This window comes from Symphodus melops (genome assembly GCF_947650265.1).
Source record: "Symphodus melops genome assembly, chromosome: 18".
NCBI classification, from domain to species: domain Eukaryota; kingdom Metazoa; phylum Chordata; class Actinopteri; order Labriformes; family Labridae; genus Symphodus; species Symphodus melops.
The window spans coordinates 6,475,981-6,492,664 of NC_136708.1; the positions used below are offsets into that span (position 1 = coordinate 6,475,981).

General features: G+C 38.1%; 1 protein-coding gene across 1 annotated transcript in view; it reads left to right on the plus strand.

Annotated features, from left to right (window-relative positions):
• Positions 1-13,337: 13,337 nt before the first annotated feature.
• Positions 13,338-16,684, plus strand: part of LOC306839808 (hippocalcin-like protein 1) — a 43,266-nt gene continuing 39,919 nt past the window's right edge. Inside the window, exons 1-2 of the mRNA XM_079368711.1 lie at positions 13,338-13,559; positions 13,651-13,866. The gene's annotated coding sequence lies outside the window, so the exon portion shown is untranslated. The remainder of the gene's footprint in view (positions 13,560-13,650; positions 13,867-16,684) is intronic.

Genomic DNA, 16,684 nt, shown 5'->3' on the forward strand with positions numbered 1-16,684 from the left:
TTAGTCCATGCCTTAAAACAGGACTTGACCCATAGGCTTGTGGGTAAATCATTATGTAATCTTATGATTAATTGTAATATGGAAAGCCTCCAGTGATTGCTTCTTTTCTGTTAAATCTCAGAACAAAAAACTCAGCGTTGAATTAATATATTTGTATTTATTTATTTAACCTTTCTTTAACCAGGAAGATAGAAACTCATTGAGATTAAAAATCTCCTTTTCAAGAGTGTCCTGGTCAAAACAAGCAACAATACAAGTAACAGAGTTTCAGATAGACAACAAGCCCACTATACAAGCACAAAAATACATCCTTGAGCAATTAAAAGACACAAATAAGATAAAACATAATACACACAACATAAGACACAATATGAACAGGCGAAACAAACCTGACAAAGACAATATGTGTAATATGTGAAAAATTGAAGGTAATGTAACCAATTGACTACAAAATATATAAAACATGAGTTTAGTGAATTTGAAATTTAGGTTAAATATTTGAATGTAAATATTAGCATGCAATGCTACATACTGTACCATTAATTGCTATTTTACTGTTAACAAAATGTTGATAATGCTTGCTCATTATTTGTAATGCTATAACATAACTTACATTATGCAAAGACTTTATTGTTGCACACATTATAAACTTTTATACACTTATAAAGTGTCTGTTTGACAAAAGTGGTTGAAAAACAAAGAGGAGGACCCAATTGCAAGAACAAAAAATATTTATTAAACGGAAAATCAAAAGTCCAAATTACTAATAATCATTCAGACGGGGAAACATGGAAGGCACTGGAAACACTGACTGACAACATGGAACTGGAATATGCAACAACCACTGACAAATTACAATGAACCGACACAGAAGGGAAGAAACAGAGACTAAATACACACAGGAGGAATCAACACAAGTGAGACTAACAATAGACAGGTGAGGACAATTAGGACAGGAGGGAAACACAGAGAGACAGGACCCCAAGACAACGCTGAGGATAACTACAAACTAAATCATGAAACACTGAAGACTTATTGAACTTAAGAATGTAACTAGAACACAGGGACATAAGGAATGTAGAAACACACGAGGATAACTAATTATTGAATAAGACCGGAAACAATGAAGACCTAACAAGGGAACATTAACACACAGGGAAACAACACAAGGGAAAATGAGAACTAAAATAAGATCGAAAACTTGAAATACAAAACTAAACAAGACAAAACCATGACACTGTTAATGATTACTAAATCATTTCTCAACTTTTAAGAGATCGTTTAAAAAACATCTAAACATGACATAAGATAGATGGACCTGATATTATTTAAGACTTTATTAATGGTTAATAAATATTTAGTAAACCGTCTTTTAAAATTATTTGGATAGCTATTATAAAGTTTTATAAAAATCAGTTGCAACTTTACAATAAACCTCCAGATAATGATTGTAGATGGTTTACAAAGCATTGTTTAACCATTTATGAAGTATTAATTATCTGTTTATAGATGCTTTATAAAGTATAAATAGGGTATTATATTCTTTAGTTCTAACTTTATAAAAGCCATCCAAATGTTAGTTGACGCATTACAAACTGATGATTGACATCAACAAATATCTGCTCCATGTATCTCTGTCTCTCGTATAAATGATCTCTTAAAAGTTTACGAATCATTAGCAGTCATTAACAGACACTTTATAAAGTGTAAAAAAAAAAACGTTATAGCATTACAAGCAATTAGCAAACATTATGAACCATCATTTCATTTATCAAACAGTTCTGTTTACAGTAAAATAACTATTAACCATTAACCAAAGGTTAATTTACTACAGATGTTAGTACAGATATTCATGATGGGTATTATAAAGTGATACAAACATTGGTAGACACATTAATTAACAAATCAACAATGTGTTAATTTGCAGGATTATGCACAAAAGTTAAGTTTCATCTGAAGTCCTCAGGCAGGCACTTACAAATACTTGAGACTCATTTTGCAATTACAGAACAGTTCCAAGGTTAGTCAAAAAGACTATGCAGAAAAATTCACAAACAGTTTCATATTTAAAATGGAAATGTTTTTTATATAACAAATAACATACGGACATACATAGACTCCTGCTGACTAGAACAATTTACCTGTTGAGATCAGACCTATCATGTCTTTTCGTTTGATTAACAATGCTTTGTCTTCTTTCTCAGTTGCGGAGTGTTCTTGATATCGTTAACAGTGTCTTCATTGTCATTTGTTTAGTTTGGATCCCACCATATGCTGTCCTCTGCTACTCAAGACCATGTTGGTCACCACTTGGTTGTAGTGTTTTTCATTCACTAATCTGTTAAATGAATTTCTTCTGTTCGTCAATTCTTCATTCTTCATAACTTTTCTGTCATATTGTAATTTGCCTCATATTAGGACCCCCTCGAAAACGAGATGGTACATACAAGGCTTATCCTTTACAAATAATAATAATAATAAAAAATCACAAGAAATGCAGGATGTGCCAGAAGTCCCCAGGTATGGTTGTTGGAACCAATGTTTGGTGTGCTCACACGCTATGTCTCTATTGCTCCTTTCAGCGCAGCCGTAGTTCACTGTTATGGATGCCATTTTTAAGTACAACTCAACATTACGGCTCTGTTGTGGAAACACAGGCTGCAGCTTGTGTTACTCTCAACTAAACCTAGCCCACACAACATCACATTCCTGAAAATACTCTCCAACATCTACTCACTGACTTTGACATCATGTGGGTCTTTATTAATGTTGAATGTTGTGAGGACAGACATCTTATTTAAAGGCTGCCAACACAATGAGTGCCCGTTAAAAGAAGGGTTCAATGTTCAGGACGACAGATGAGCGCTGGTAGCACAGATGTTAGCACGTTTGCTTTTAAGTATAGTATCATGAGAGCTTATGATTCTTGTAATTTATTACTTGCAATTAATTCAAATATTATTTTAACCTTAATTTGTATCGGTGAAGATTATTCCTCCTAAATAGGAATGATACTTTTGTTGTGCCAAAGGCATTCCAAAACTGCTTTTTTTTCTTTGCAAGATTTTGGATTCAGTATTGAAAAATAAAGTCTTGACTTTTACTCTGGGTTATATGCTCTTCTTCATCACCAGCTTCAGATGAGTCATCCCTGCTGCACTCAGCTCATCAATATTACAAAACCCTCCATCTTCATGCCAGTGGGTCCAAGCCACATTACTAATTTAACTTTTATTTTTCTGTTTTCCCTGCTTGCTGAGATAAGAAGAGAAGGTTGGAGAGATAGTGACGGAGTGATGGTCCCTGTGAGCTTGCGGTAGAGCCATCGATTGAGTGTAGGCTGCCTATCAAAGCTTCCAGCTGTTGTAAACAATCCAGGTTTATCATCTATAAGGGATGTTTTAAAACGGGAGCAGAACAAGTCTACAGAAAATCTGCACTTCAATTAAGCGACCTAACACTTACACATCTCTGTGCAGTTGCATGTATGTGCTTTCTGGTCTCTATTGGAAATGTGTGTCACCAAGTGATTGTGGAATTAATTACTCACACAACCACAAAGGTCACAAAGCCTCAACTTATTGGTCTCCTATGGTTTTGACAGTTAGCGTTATTGGTTATCGATCCAGCTTTATGCATCCTTGTCTTGTCAAGAGGTCAAGCATTGGACTGGGCTTGCGTTTCAAGGCTCATCCTTGAGAAGATGAAAATTATCCACAGGTATAGGGTAGAGGTGATCAATTTTGATCACTTCTGGCTCATATGTATTGATCATTTGGACACTGGACATTTTCTCCAAAGAAGTCTTTCAGGAGTTTGTGAGTCATGCTTTTTTTTTTTTTTTTTTCGTGTGTGTGTTTGTTTTTAAAAACATATTTGATAGCACATTAGCCACAGATGTCGCCTTTGCTGCTGCTTTAGTAAGGAGTAATAAGCCCATTACTTTATAAAACAGCAAACAACAAGTGTGCGAGGTTACATTATAACATCAGCACTGTACCATCCAGGGAGAACAAATTTTGCCTCTGCAAACAAACACTGGCAGGCGATTATTCAGCCCTGAGCTTTATGTCTTGGAAATACCAACCATTTTTCCCTGCTTGAGTTAAACAACAATAATATTGCAGTGAGTTGGAACCTATGTGCAGGAAGGAAAACTTCTCTCACAAGAAAAAGCGACAAAATACTTCAACTAACCTGTTAGAGAGCTGGTATTTGTTAGTTACTCCATAAACCTCAGAAAACTTCAAGGCATAGTTCTGTATATTTGAAGTGGGATTGTATAAGGTACTCTTCCCCTTCCAGCTTAGCTTAGTTGGTGAACTTAGCCTCAAATGAGAAAACGGCAATGGCAGCTAAGCTATCAACATATCAGGCGATATCGTGAGGAGGATAATATACATTTAAATCATCATCTGAGCGGTCCAGGACGATTTTCAGGAGTCAATCGAAGCATTCAAAGAAGCAACATTCTTCATCACTGTGACTACAAGTGGAAACCTTGGGAGATTTATCCACAGTGCAACTAACAGGACTGTGTGTGTGTGTGTGTGTGTGTGTGTGTGTGTGTGTGTGTGTGTGTGTAGGTGTGTGTGTGTGTGTGTGTGTGTGTGTGTGTGTGTGTCTTCATTGAAATTCATTTATTTACATGTTATTATTCCACTCCATCTTTTTCCTTTAACTATTTTCTCCAGTTTCTTATGAGTTCCTCTTCTCTCTTTCTCAGCCTGTAGGTAATTCTTTTCATATCTTTAATAGTCAACTTACATGCATTAGTAGATGGAGATTTAAAAATAGCTATTAAATGTGATTAAAAAAAACGTAATTCATAATTTCAGACTTCATAAGGTGATTAACCAGCTAACACTTACTAACACTTATAGTAACACTTACTATTACCTTTCTGCACAGCTTGTTTCCATTATTTGAAAGATGGCACTCTTCCTCTTTGCACCAAAGATTCTGCTTTTCTGCTTCATTAGCTAAGAGGAAAAGCCATAAGTATTTCACCTTGGTATAGAGGACCTTGAATCATCTGCCAATCTCATGATTAGGTTTTGAAGAACAGACTGTTGTGGGGACTCAAAACACCTTTGTGGCGTTTTGACGTAACGTATGGGAATGTAACTCCTTAGGGAAGAAAAAAGGGATTGAAAAATGCTGAAAATAAAAATGTATATTTACTTATTAAAAGTGACAATGCTATTAAATATTTTTTTCAACTGAGGGAATTTTATTCAATTCAAGATTCTCAAAAAGGTTATCAGATGTGCAACTCTCTTAACCATTCTGTTTATGACTACAAATGTGATATCCTTGTTGCCAGGGAGCTTATTAGGGGCGGCCATTTATCATCATCAGTTCAGTCACAGCTCCCTGCCCTCTCTCACCGAGTCATTAAGTCCTCCTGTGTTGATCTCACAGGTGAGAACATCCTCTCCACACAGCCAAAGTAGATTAAATGAATGCATTACAGTGTGCAGGTAAAGCTTTAGTGAGAGATGCTAAGTCTGCCTGGTTGTAAGTGTTTAATTTGTTTAGTCGGTGAAACAAAGAAGGATTACACTGCACTAAAGCAAACGATACTATATCCAAATTAGATATAGACCAATTCAACCTTCACCTTTTAACTGGCTATACAATTTTAACCAGGATCTCCTTGGTGTGTTTTCCCCACAGTCACGACTGCAAGGGCCTGTGTCCACTAACGCACCTGTTTTTTGTCGCTTTGCTCACAGCACCCTTAAGAACTGTTTAAATTTTAGAACAGTGCCATGCTCGTCGATGTAACTTCTCCTTCCTCACAGGCTAAATAAGGGGTGGGACTTCTGATATCTTTGAAGAAGAAATTATCTGACTCGTCTTTTCAAGGGTTCAATTTTTAAGTTATAGAGCTGCTGCTAAGGCCACCACATGATATCTTTACACTGTTTTCATGCTTTCTTTGTTATATGTCAGAGGTTAATTTATATAACCAAGCAACTATATACGCAGTTGTAAAACTGTAACAACTGCAGCAACAACATTAGTGGACACAGGCCTTAAATTTATACAAGTTGTACACACAAAAAACCTTCAAGGAAGGATTTTCTCTTACTCTGAGAATAAACTCTACTATAATCCCTCTCTGTGAGCACAGGTGATACCAGCAGCTGGATTATCTGTTACACATTGGAGAGTTGTTGAGGGTTGTTCCCCCTGACTGATCATATGGTGAATCAAATTTCAAATCAGATTTTCATTTCCAGAATACCCATTAAAATTTTACCATGTCAGCGAAAAATTAAAAATAATTTAGCTGTATAGTGCAAAATATTCCACACGACTTCAAATACATACTTTCATAATTCAAATAATAGTATTGTAGAATATTGTCGTTTGTACCTGTGTGAGAAAAACGTTTAAAAATTGTTTTTTATATATTCCTGTCTTGATACCATCCTTAGGCAAAACTGAAAACAATCATTCTATTTAATCATCCAAAAAGGTGGAGGGAAGTTTAGCGATAATCATGAATTATATTCAGGCCTCAGAGACATCTGTACTGTCAATAAAATGAAAAAAAAATCCTATGTGGTTCTGTTTTGTGTAAAGGGGTTATGTTGTGTTATTTTAGGGTTTTGCGAAAACAAAAGACATACAGTTCCCGATTTCCACTGGGTTTGACATGCAAGCCTTCCACAAAATGTTCAAACAGGGTTGCACCATGAAAGCAAAGCATAGTTCATTTTACACAGTACCAACATGTGCTGTTGCACCAGCTGAGATGCTTCCAACATAAGTAAAAGTTTATATTGTAACATAAATTATTTTTAGCCTTTGGTCTGTTCATACACAAGAGAAACCACTGTAACAAACACTGCAAAAAAACAAAACAAAATAAGCATTTTACTGATTGGTCCCATGATTTGTCCTCTCTATCTTTTGCCTGTTTTACTTTTCAGAAAATGTGTTCTAAAACAGGCTCTTTGGAGATTTTCCCTTTGTGATGTCGCAAAGGGCAGTAACACTTCCCCCAGATGGGTGACACTCCCACAGCGAGGTGCTTTATTATTAATTACTTATAATTATTTGTAAAGGGATTATTTACAACATCAAACATAAATGTTGCCATTTGATGTATAGTACCAGTTACATCTGCAGTCCATCTGAGTCTGCCTTCTCACCATAAACAATCTTGCAAAGGGCAAGAAAGCCCAAGCCAACCAAACCCTTCCAGAGATGGGCTTGGTCAGACACAGCTCACTTGTATTCAAAACTACAGACGTAGCCTGTTTTAAGCAAGGCTGATATAGATGGTTTTACAGGTAAAATATAATGTCATAGTAGATTTTTGACGAGACACTTCACAGAAATGGGAGGTCTGAGACTTATTGAAACTTGTCGAAAAGGAGTGTTATATATGACCTTTATAATGTAATTTCTGTAACAATAATTTTGGGTAGTTCAAACTTTACACTAAATAGACCTTATGTCTTTATAGGGCAACCAAACACTAAGACAACTAACGCTAAAACTAAACTATCAAGTTTCAATGCGTAGTTAAGTGTGGACTTCTCACCCAAACATAAGACAGAACTTAATTATAGCTGATTCAACAGAACCACAAGTCAGTTAAGAGGATTAGCATGCAGTAAGGCTATTTAAGAACACCCATCTAGATCTTGAAATGATATATGTTCTCTATTAAACACTCAATACAGAGCTCCCCTGCAGAGCTGATAGTTGTGCTGGAGATGTAGGCGTATGTAAGTTCAGAGCATCTCTAATGCCATTGTATTTCTTGAAAAGACAAATATCGAGTTACATGTCTATTCATGGATTTTCCACATGTCATTGAGCTTGGGTAAAATAATGCTGTGGAAAATGCTGTGGCAGGTACCATACATGATTTTTTTCAGAGCCAGTTCAGTTAGCTAAGTAATTGCTGTCATAAATAAAAAAAAATCTTGATTCATTTTTCTTTTCTCAGTATTGGAAGCTAGCAGGAATAAACTTGAAAACCCGAGTTGTTTCCAAGCAACACATTACAGCAAAGCCAACGAGATCAACTTCAGCTCGACATGCAGTCGAAAACAGATCTTGAGCACTCTGTAATGAAAGTTTCTCTGAAAGAGATGCATATTAAAACTAAATCCCAGACAGGGATCCACAGGAGACATACTGTATTTTGTTTTAGTGATGTGCAGACCTCCTCCTCACAAACACAAACCTGCTGGTAATTGCTCTGTGGAAATAATATCGAGAGTTTCAGAGAGCAGAATTCGGCATGTTTGTAAAGTTGTCTACTATAGTGAGCATCAATACAACAACTGATTGTTTTATAGATATTTGTATAACTCTCTGTTCTTTCTTTTTTGTTGTATGTTTCTACTTTTGGTGGTGATGTAACATCCTTTCAAGGGACCGAATGGTACTTTACTTCAGAATACACAAACAAAACAACACAATTAACTAAGTCCATTAGCTGAGTTAAACCTGTGGTTTTCAAAAGCTTTGCAGATATCTGCAGGAAGAGAGTTCCAGAGGCTTGTTTCTGCCACACTGAAGGCTCTGCAGGTTGGTTTCAGCATCAGAGGTTCAAGTTGGAGTGTAATGATGAAAGATGTCAGAAATGTACTAGAGGGGAAGGTTGTGCTGAGATTTGGAGTTGAGGAGGTTTTGGTGAGTTGAGATGATTTACAAGACTCCCCAATACCAGAAAATAGAACTGGAGGTTTGGATGGAGTTCCCAGTCAATCCAAAAAGAACATGTGCCAATATATTGTTTATATTTTTTGATAGCTCTTACAGATGACGCGCTTGCCATCCTGTGAGTTCCTGTATTTAAACCTGAATTGCCAATAACGCCTGAAAACAGCAGAAAACAGACTCCCGTTGCATTTATTAATGAAATAGACTCATTGAGGCTTTTAAAAGTCTGTTTCTTTTTCAGCACAGGTTGGACAGGTCTAATGAAGGTCTCCTCAGGGGAGCCAAGCTCCACACATGGTGAGGGAAGTCTTTCCAGAATCTTGAAATGAAGATCAGTTTTCTGGGCCGCTGTTTCCCACAGTGGCCATCCCGCCTGGGGAAAAGGAGATGAAGGATGCAACGCAACACGACCACAGCACTGTTACACAAGACCAGAGAAAGTGCAACAACAGCATTGAACCCTGGCTCAGAGGACGGAAAGTGCCAACAGTACACAAAACACAAAGGAGAGAGGGAGGGGAACGAGAGGAAAGTAGAGGAGGAGGGGGTAATTCAATCACATCAGCGTCCTCATTCACAGGACAGGGAGCCAGAGTTATGAACAACTAATGAAATAAGCAAAAGCTGAGTCAGATATTTTTGCCTGTCTCACCCTTAGTGAAACAACAGACAGAGGAGATGAAACAAGGAGAGAGAAGATGATGCAGGAAAAGATAATAACAGCAGCAAAGCTGGGCAGACAAACAGAGTTAAGTTTTTTTTTTTTTTTTGGCTTAAGAAAATCCTCCATTTTTTCAGGTTCAAGGGTGTGGAAACTAGAGAAGAACTCGACCATGCAACTTCCCATCATCCCCAGTCCCTGCAAGCAGAGTAGATCACGCATGATCGAACACACTGTCAGGCCTTAAACACACAACGCAAAGAGCCTCTACCTCAAGGCTGTGCCGCCTATCTGCCACACTTCCATGATTATTCCTTCAATGTTTCAGTAAGATCTCCAGAGTGAGGCTGTTGATACAGCTACAAAGATTGTCAAGAACAGACCCTGACACTCCAGATAAACCCTTTCTTAAGAAAAGATTGTTAATCGCTCCCCTTTAATAAAATGTCTTTTGCGAGTGGGGCAATGCTTAATGCGATGCAGCTAAACCACAAAAGGGTGCATTTGGGGAAAGCTTGTTATTTAGGTTTAAACAGTACTTTCACTTTCCGACTTCCAAACCTGTAACAATCGATCCAATATGACGACAATAGGACAATATGAATCCTGGCTCGTGGTACAGATTGCTTTCACACACAAGATCCAAATACAATGTGAGCCAAATCAGGCAGACGTGATGAAGCTGTGCTCAGACAGATCATGTCTCTTTCACATCATGTCTTCCCCCTCATTTTTACATTTTTACAACATTCTGATTACATTTCAATAGTGTGTTGTGTACAACACAACATGCTTAAATCATCATGCTAACATGTTAATACTTGTGTTGTGTTTTTCAGGAGGGGGTTTACCACTGGAATAAGCACTTATAAGACTCAGTACAAATGAGGCTCTTAGGATATTCATTGGTTTTGCTGGTATTTCATAATTAACCACAGTATTGGACAAATCAGAATTAGGCTCTGTTGGAGTCACGATGCCTGTCAGGGAGCACACTACTTTCTACATCAACAAGGGACAAATTGTAAAATTTTATTCATAATTCTAGATATAAATGTCACTCCCAGTGTTTCTTTGTTGCTTTATGAATGTGTAAATCAGTAACAGCTGGTGACTCGTAAAATTACACAGTAGAGATGAAAAATCAACCAACAGCTTCATATTATTTTACACAAGTTGGCTACTTATCTCTTCTTTAGCATGTTGAGTCCAAAATGAAGCAATTTATGATTTAAAACAACAACAACAACAACAACACATTTTAATCTTGAAGCAATCAGATTAACTATACATGATAAAAGAAATATCACAATGTGAAACTGTAAGAAAGAGAAGGTAACATATGCTTACACGTACTTATGGGGGTAAACAATCATCAGTTCAATTTATGTTAAACATTTTGAAACACAAGGGTTAGAATCCTTAAACACTATGTGTGGTAAAGTGAGAACAATTAAGAGAGCAATATGTAATCCTTTACAAAAAGAGTGCAATCGAGTTTGCCATATGTTGCTATAGTAATTTAAATCCTGTGGTCTAAAAGTTCTTGAACATTCATTTCACTCTCACTTAAAGCCTCAAGGATTATTATGGATTCAAAAAGATGTTCATAAATAAAGGTTATCCAACAGAAAATGAAAATGTAGGCCTGTGGATTGCAGCAGTGTTTTCAGTTTGGATCACACTCCACTTGATACTTTTTTTTACTCCTGACAATATACTTTCACTGGACACGACTGGAGCCAAAACATCAGCAACCAAACATCTGGTGTGCGACTTTGAATGCAGTCACTACACCTCCCCTTTGTGCATTCAATTAAACTCAAGCTGTGCATAGAAATTGTAATTCTTCTCTTCTCCTTCAGTTGCATCTCACTTTGCATTTGATCCATCCCACCCTGCTAGGAATTCTTATCTTCTCCTTCATTTGTTGGCAGTGTATGATATCGTGGCATAACATTCAGCTATAAATAATTCCTTTTAATCAGACTTTGAACGTTGGTATTTGCAGGAGCCTTAACCTTGTGTTTACAGTCTGACTCTTTCGTTATACAGTCTTTTCCCTGTGAAGCTGGAAAATTGACTCTGATGTTCCGATCAAGAGTAGCCTTGACTGAAATCCATCTTGAGCTTTACTTAAGAACGAGTCATTGTAATCGAAGAAAATAGAGCACACATGGCTACTTCTACACAATATCTAATTGATGAAAACCTAATGAGACTTGATTATCGCATGCTACAGTGGCTGACTAAACTTCACCATGGCAAGGACTGTCTCAGGAAATTGTTGCAGCTTCGAGTGCTTATAAAGTCCCTTTTGGAATTTATCGTTTTTGATTTTCCGGTTGGGGAAGCACCAGTTATGCAGGCCAGCTGTCCCTTCAATGAGCAACCAATTTTCGTCCAGAGAGACCACCAACTGTGAGTCATCTTACAACTTAAGTGCAAATAAATAAATAAAAATATTCCCAGAGCTATCTAATGTTCTGTGAGGTGTGACAAAGTACGGCTGATGTCTGGCTCAGATGGCTAACCTTAAAGTCTGAGTTGGTAGATGTGTGCAAGTGTGTGTGTGCATGTGCATTTGTGTATGGTCCTGCTGGTACTATGTATGTCCCATCAAAGCTAACAAAAACAGACGGTCCAATGTCTGACTAAGAACTGAAGCAGCTCTCTCTGATCTGACACTGTTTTTTTGTGCCTTATGTAAGAGCGAGAGGTTGCCTTACAATGATAACAATCTAAACGTATATTTTCACCCGCTTTGTCGAGTAACATGACAGAACATGTTCTTCTCAGCAATGGGCTCTTCACAGCTACTTAAGTGATAAACATGGGCATGCTTTAGACTAACACTGTTCATCAGCTAGAATAATAGACAATGATAGATTTGCAATTGATTAGAGAAAAGGCCTTTTTTGGGGGGGGGGGGGGGGGGGTGGCTGACAAAACAGTGCCACACAAAAAAAACAGAAAGACAGTGGACATGTCACAACTGTCACAAAGTGAATAGATGCTATGAAATACTTTAATGAAAATAAATACACAAACAAATCTTGTTAAACCTTAAAATAAAAGCTCGTCCACAATATTGGCCCAGTCTCTGTTACTGGCTCAGTGTTGTTGCACATTTTCAATAAAAACAGGTCTCAATGCAGATCAAAAACTGAGCAAGGCCAAAAAATAAAGATGACCTTTAACTGTGCTGCTTGTGTCGGCTTTAGAGATGGAAACAAATGTTTTGTCCAGCTCTCATGCCAAAAATGTAACAAGTTTTATGCATTAAATAATGCATACATAATGGTACGTATACACAGCTTTAAAGGCAAGCACATCTCTCTCCACCACAAGCAGGTTGGCTGCATAGATGTCCTATTTTTACAGGAAGATCAGTCAGGTGATTTGTACTTTATTTTGTTCTATAAATGTCCTCCTGATTTTGTACACTGTTAAATATGTTTGCTGGTGAAACGTTACAGTTTTCACGTCTTTTTATTGGCAGTGCAGTTTTTTCTTTGTTTTTTCTTTTGAATAGGCTTATTATTAGCCTTTTGTGTAGGGGTAATTTCATAAAACAAAGTAAATAAAAGCCTGGTCTATTCAGCTAGCTAGCTCTATGGTAAATAATGAAAACTTTTAGTGTTTAAAAAATAGTTTTTAATGCATGCAACAACATACACATAAGGTATTTTGGTCATAATGTATTTATTCAATATAAAATAAGCCTATGTTAACATGAACCTTGAAACCTCAAAGTGTTATTTATTGACCTATAACCTATTGTAGTAGCCTGTTTGACTCCTGGCTGTGCGATTATTTAATTTTAGAGAACCAAAACGTGGTTTTGTCAGTAAATTATAAACATTAAAAACAGTATATGGTGCGCCATCATTCGGTGTTGTGACACACATAGCCTATCCATCCCTGACTGGGAGAGAGAAGGGGGAAGGGGTGGGAGGAAAGTTGGAGGAGGGCTGTGCGCAAGGTCGGTACCAATAGGCGCTGCGCTGTCTAATTAAACCCCCACAACGTAATCCCAACGAAACCATCCCCCCGTTTAAATCCACTCCAGCGGCGCACTACACTTAAACACACCGTTCTCCTCCACTATCCCGTCCCAGCCTGGCCTCAGAAGAAGAAGAAACGCCAGCATCAGCAGCAGCTCCGCACCGCAGCACCATCACTGCTGCTTCACGTCTGCACGGTAACATGGTATAGGGCTCGGCTGCTGTAGCCAAGGGCCACTTAATCAGTCACTCTGCTAGTTCGGTGTTTCTGTTTGGATGTGTGTGCAGTAAGAAGCAGACGCAGAAGCAGCAGCAGCAGCAGCAGCAGCAGATCAGTTAGCGGACGGAGATTGGTCCTACACCGCTGTTCATCACGAGCACGGGGGGAAGACGTCTGGAGCAAGCCGAGCATCCTGCATCTACCCGGCTGTCCTGACCAACAGCCCCGTTGAACTGGAACTGGGATACTCATCCACACCACGGACAAAGTCGCGGATTATTTGGGTAAGGAAGTGGTTTGAAATTCGTTTGTAGAGCAGATGTTAAAGCTGCCTCATATTTTCATTACATTACCTTTATGCGGTCGCTGGTTATAAAAAAGAAAGCGGCTTCTGGATAGGCTTTTGTTTCCCGCAAGAACGCTGCATATCTCGGCTGTGTGGTGACAATAAACCGCCGAGTAACAGCAACATTATGTGACCTGAAACATTCCCTTACTGCCCCTGCGTGCAAGTTTGTGTTGGCTTATTGACTCAAGACAAATGTGTCTTCGTTTGTAGACTACATTTGACTATGGTGGAAAACGGAGTGCCTACTCCTCAATTAAGACACGGAAGACAACTCTGAGGTTGCTAGCGGTGTCATCCTGCCATTTTTTATGAATGATTTTAACACGGGACAAGGCAGAAGAGAGAGGATGCGCATGGTGGTGCTCTGGATCTTCCTCCTCCTCTGTCTTACAGACATGAGGTGTTACTCTCATCTGTAGGCTACTGTATGACGCTGATTGTAATGACAAAAAGAGGAGATGCAATTTATAATCTTAAGTGCAACCTTATTGAAACTTGTTTTGACTGTAATAACTTATACTGCCAGGACTTTATGCACATACAGTCTCTGAGCAAAAAAAAAAGACACTAATTAATTACTTTCATTCTCTGAGCTGTTGAGCTGTGTAGCTTATTTCTCCTACCTCTCTGTAGTTTTAAACCTTTAATATAGGCTAGCTTTTTTGATTTCTTTGCATTTTCATCTTTTAAATAACTGAACATTTGCATACTACAACACCAACTGATCTGAGGCATGTAAATATTTATCTACATTTTCAGGGAATCTCATCAAAATCTTTGCAAACAGTTAATAGCAGCCTCACTAAAACAGCTGGAATGTTTTTGTGTACTTAATTGTCCAATGGGATCTTTAAGCTGCTGCATCTTTTGTTTCATGACACATTTGATTTATTATTATATCTGCAAATTGACAAAAGTGCTATGTACTCAGTAATTCCAATCAGAACATGCCACTTGTTGTCATCACTTGCCACTTAAAGGTGTAAAGACCTCTTCTCATTAAAATAACAAGCCTGTTACTGCCTTATTCAGACTTCTTTCAAATTTAACTAGTGTATGTCAGACATGCCATTGGATTAGGCAAATAGGCCGTTCTAGAGTCACACAACAGTTATAGGGTTAAAAGCCACCATGTAATTGAGCAGTTTTCATTTATGACAGCTACTAGTGAAAGGAATAATGACATTTTTGTAATGTGGCTGCCACTGAGTCTGTACCCGAGGTTAATGGGAGTGTAAGCAGCCTTGATTGATACATTTGGGGTTGTATCCTGAAGAAACCTGCTCAAATACATTTGTTTGGCCTGAGAAATGGATAGAACTACACAGCTGATGTTTAGTTGAGTAGAGGCAGCATTTAGCCTGCATGTGCTAATGCTAGTCTATAGTTGTTACATAATAAGATAAATGTGTGCTGGAGCAGTACTAGCTCAGTCTCTCAGGCTCATATGCACACTCCCCTGAACACACACTCACAAGTTGTATAAAGGTTGTAACCCTGAGGCATAAAGCACGTGAAATGATCGACGTGGTAATTAAGGTGTGTTTGAAGAGGCAGGTGATTTGTAGTGCTGAGAGAAAAGGAAGTGGTTTCATTATCACCACTTACTCTGTGTGAAAGCTCTTTCATTCATGCACATCTCTGCTATGCAGTCTATACTGCAGCCTTTCACAGGGAAAGTCAAGTGTTGCTTCATATAGTTGACCTTGCTCTTATGTGACACTAGAAATTCCCAACAAGATGCCCCTGGCTTCATGTATGCATGGAACACGTAAGTACAGTATATGGTCTGAGAGTCACTTTGAATCGAGGTTTCTGTTTTCGTCACGTGAGCACAGGTCAGCACTGGATCATGGGATAGATAAGCGAAGCCGCTTGAAGCTCTGTCTTTGTTTAAGAGAGACAAGGGAAGCCTTTCTGAAGTGAGGAGACCTTGGTGGAGCTGGAGAGTGTCTCGGTCCTCAACTTGGGGTTAACTTCTAGCCCTGCAGGACTGGTGTTTGTACATCTTAAGGCAGCATTATGAATGTGGAAGGGCAAGTGAAAATGTCTTGAAGGACAACTCTAAGATTTTGTGGAAAAACAACAATCATAAAGAGAACACCAAAGACAGAGATGCAAAAGCTCAGTGTATTGAGGCTGTGTGGACTGGTTGTATGTGACAGGTTTGGGAAAACAGGTTCTGTTTTAAAAGTTACCACTCATACATTATAACATCTATGTTTTATGGTATAACAGCCATTTTTGTTGAAGTAGCATAAAGGTTGCAATTTCTATTATCTTCACAGTTACCTCAAGGCAGAGCTTGTCTCATATCACTTTACAATAACACCTTTCAAAAGATCCTTTATATAGGTGTTTTGAGCTTTCTGTTGTTGCAAAGTTTGTCCATGCCTTGATTAAAGCTCTGTTTCCGCTTTAGATTGTGGCCTGTTTAGAGAAACTCATAAATTCTTCTGACTGTTGTTCACTCCACTGTGTTAGAACCTCTAGCCTCCAGCTGCAATGTTTAGGACTATGAAGATTTGACTGGTTATATAGCATCGCACAAGACCCTTCTTGGGATCGAAACTTTTGAGAATCTGAGAAGTCTTAAAATAACTTCTTCTGATTACAGGAATCATATTTTTCATTCTATATCCCATATAAGTCATGTGTCAGTGTTTGCAGTTGTAAGGGATGTAGATTTGGAATGGGAGGGGTCGTAACCCTTTCACCATAGACATCCATTTGAAAACAAGAAGGCTAAAAGA